The sequence below is a fragment of the Aplidium turbinatum genome, chromosome 14 (assembly GCF_918807975.1).
Source record: "Aplidium turbinatum chromosome 14, kaAplTurb1.1, whole genome shotgun sequence".
NCBI classification, from domain to species: Eukaryota; Metazoa; Chordata; class Ascidiacea; order Aplousobranchia; family Polyclinidae; genus Aplidium; species Aplidium turbinatum.
In genome coordinates this window covers 17,515,858-17,519,883 of record NC_137485.1, presented here as the reverse complement: position 1 = coordinate 17,519,883, position 4,026 = coordinate 17,515,858, and the positions used below count along the sequence as shown (strand labels likewise).

General features: G+C 34.9%; 1 pseudogene; it reads left to right on the top strand.

Moving 5' to 3' along the window:
- The first annotated feature begins 864 nt into the window (after positions 1-864).
- On the top strand, positions 865-2,439 carry LOC145783478 (3-hydroxyacyl-CoA dehydrogenase type-2 pseudogene; annotated as a pseudogene).
- Positions 2,440-4,026: the final 1,587 nt, after the last annotated feature.

The following is a 4,026-nucleotide window of genomic DNA, read 5'->3' as shown; positions in this document are numbered from 1 at the left end:
TTTGAAAATTTCTTTTAGTGCTGGTCAAGGATCAAAACCATAACCTTATTCCTAACTCCAACCTTTATCGTACCTTAACTCTTTCTAACTTTAATCCTAACCCTGACAACACCTGATTGTAATCATGGCAACAAGTGTGTAAAAATACCCTCTTTGATATTTTTAATATTTACATAATAATACCACTAAATTGTTACACACTTAAGAGTATAAAAATATCTTTTTAATAAAAGAAGACTAATTGTTAGTTAACAGATACGAATTTCGGAGGTCCTTGAAAAAAATGGTCCAAGTTAGTGCATGGACTATACACAGTTTAAATTTCCTTTAATCTTGATCTGAGAACAAGATCCGGCTTCTTCGATAAATTCGAATTTCTAACAAGATCATTTAGCTTTGTTTGACTAAACTGTTGCAGATGCTGTTCATCATGTTCATAGTCTAAACATTCTGTCAATTGACGCTCAGATAGACCCATCACTGATAGAATGTTCAGACTACCATATGATAATAATAAAAGTAACTGCAAGACTAAGGAGATTACCCTAGTTCCATCATTGAAATCAATCCTTTTCACTGATATCACAAGTAACATATTAAGGTGTTGTAGCAAAGTGATTCAACTGCGACAATGACACAATTGGAAAATGTTTCTTAAGACTAGCTGTAATAATTATCAGAGGTGTAATGCAAAAAGTTTAAATTGTAAAAATGCTGATATGCTAAAGAAAAAGCAACCTCATATTTGTAATCCCCAGCACAAACTTATCACAAAAGTGTTGGCCTACTTTTATCCAAAAAATAAAAATCATATCAGCCAGTGTTATCAACATATCTGTTACGTTTTACTTTGTGTAGGATTCTTTGGAATTGTTTGTAGATAATTCATAAACATGAAGATGAACAAATTAGTTGCATTAGTGACGGGTGCAGCATCTGGTTTAGGTAAAGCTACTGCTCAGTATCTACTTCGTGGTGGAACAAGAGTTCTTGCATTCGATCAAGATTACAATCATGAAAGCGATGAAACTACTAATATGTTTATTGAGGAATGCCATAAGCAAGAAATTGACTTTCCAAAAGAGAACTGTGTTTGTGTTAAAGGAGACATTCTATCAGTTGAAGATGTTAAATTTGCTTTGGAAACTTTAACGAATAAATGGGGTCAGATGAATGCGGTTGTGAACTGTGCAGGTACAGCTACTAATCGACTGGTGTACAATCAATCTAGTGACAATGTTCATGATTATCAATTGTTTAAAGATTTGATTCAAATAAACATCTCTGGGACATTTAATGTAATTCGTCTGGCTGCCCAAGAAATGTCAAAAAATTTACCAACACCCAGTGGTTCCCGTGGTGTCATAATAAACACAAGTGGTATTGATGCTTACAATGGTTTATTTGGAGCAAGCATAAACAGTGCATCTGCAGGAGCGATTGCAAGCATGACATTGCCTATTGCTCGAGACTTATCTTCACTTGGAATACGAGTCATGGCAATTGCTCCTGGATACTTTACTTCAAATTTAGTGCGTACTCATGTTCCAGACGTAAACGAAATGATTTCAAACTGTAGTATTTTTCCAAATCGTGTTGGTGATCCAATTGAATTTGAACACTGTGTTGAATTTATTATAGAAAATGAGATGTTAAATGGTGAAGTTATTCGGTTGGATGCTGGTTGTAATATACCCACAAGACATACTGCTTTTAAGAATGAAAATCCAGCATCGTTATTAAAACAAAAAGTTAGCACAACATAGCAAGGATTCAATAAACATTATTTTCATAGCATTGATATGTTTTGCTAATGTTTTTTTATGTGAGAAAATAAAACTTATGCATTGGTAAATGAAATTCTACTGCATAATGACCGTTTTATTCGTACTTGAAAAAATCTTTAAACAAATTCAAATTCCTTGTAAAATACCGGTTTATCATTTGTCAACATAAAAATGTCATTTTTTCAATATTATGCTTTGCAATTAAAATCTGCACATCTTCATGAGCCTACTCTTTATCACATGACGAGCACATTGCATCTATTGGAAAGCCTCATCAGTGATTGTGAAGCCTTCACAGACAAGGCAGAGCTGTGGAGTGTGGATTGTGTCATCATTTTTTCAAACATTTTTTTCTTCAAACATCAGTTCAATTTTCTGTTTGACTACGTTTTATGATCTAAAATTATCAATAACAGAAGCTGTCAAGGTTGCACTGTTTGCATATTGAAACGTCGCTGAGAGATTGTTGATCACCATTATTTGCATTCATCAAAGCACCTTTACAACTGTTGTGTTAACTGGCTGCTTGTCACTACAAGGAAAAATAGTTTCTGGAAGAGCACCATATCTAAGCTCTTTCTTCACTTGCACATGGAGTAATATCATTCCAGGAGAAATTGCTGCAGCATTCATCACACAAATAATGTTACATTTTGACGTTTTTTTTAAAGGTTTTGGAGACTTTCCAAGTACGGTAACTATTAAACTAAATTCATTTATATTGTATGTCCTGCTGACTGGGATACCATTAGTAGAAGTAATGCAGCCAAGTGATTCAAAAAAAGTTGTGGTTTGAGGTTTGTGGAAAGTAGAAGCACTACCCAATGTTATTACTTGGAAAATTCTTAATGAAATTTCTGGATGCCATTACAGAAATGATGATTCTTTAATTCTATTAACAAATCTTGTACTAATTTTTTCGGGTCCGCTACGTCCTAGTCCGATTCGGCTAGTCCCCTATTCGGCTACAGTCCGATTCGGCTAGTTCCCTATTCGGCTACAGTTTTGAATTGTATTTTGTATTTTATTCCACAATCATAGGCGCCGACTTTTCAAAAAACTTTAGGGGGCGAGAAAGGTGATGACGTCATACCCATAACGCTATTTTACTCAATTAAAGTAGTCTTTGATTAAGCTTAGTGTCTTGTTTATATTGACACCTAGGTCGCAAACCGAATTTATTAGAACCGCTGCTTGAAACGATTAGTTTTACGCATGCAGTACGCCTAGTCGTAAAATTTTTGATATTGTTAGCTCATAATTGGAACAGTTGGAAAACAAGCCGATTCATTTCCTTTTCGTGTGAGTGAATAACAACGATCAAGACAGTGAAGTTATCGAAATAAAACGCAACAAATCATGATTTCAAGCAGAGTGGAAACCCGCTATCGGTTTTATTAACCTCGTATCCCACGTTTTGCTAATTACTCACCTTCAAAGTGTTAACAACGGCGAAGTGTTTTATCTTCTGTTTTTTATCGAAAGTCTTTACAGTCTTTTATCGAATACCGTATGTACTCGAGTATAAGTCGAGATGTTCGCAAGTGAATTTCACCTCAAAAAGACAGGTTCAACCATGGTTCAACCTATACACGGGACAAGCTATTGTCTCCAGCTCGGCAGTTTTCAAAATGAACGCATTTTTACTGCCGCAAAATCATTGTTGACGTAGATTACGGAGTTTGAAACGGCGTCGAAAAATACGTTTATTTCCAGTGATTCAAACTTAAATTTCAAATTGAATGATTACTTGTCAATTCTAAACTTTATGCACTTGTTGAGCAATATGCAAAGCTCACGAGACAAAACAGAAAGAACTGTTTTAAGAAATATATTTTTTTTTATTTTTGCGTGTAGGATATAATCGTTCTTATTACGTAACATTCCTTGATCGTTGAAGTCGATGTCAAACCTAAGCGGTCGCATAAAACAATGATGTCAGGTTAGCTAGGTGATAATAGCAGTAAGAGACGTCGTTATTGCAGGCAATATCTGCGACCAAGACCATTAAACACCTTTTCTTTTATCGGTTTTCAATTTAATTCTCACACATTGCGAACAAAACAATGCGTTCTGTTGAATCATAATTGATCTCACAGAGGGAAGACCTCGTTGAAAATAGCGCGTCTAATTTAGCTGGATTACTTAATATTGCAATGAATAGTTAGGTGACTATTCCAGCAGCGTAAGTTACTCTATCATCTACTTTGAAATTTCCATACCGTCTGAGAAAGCCATG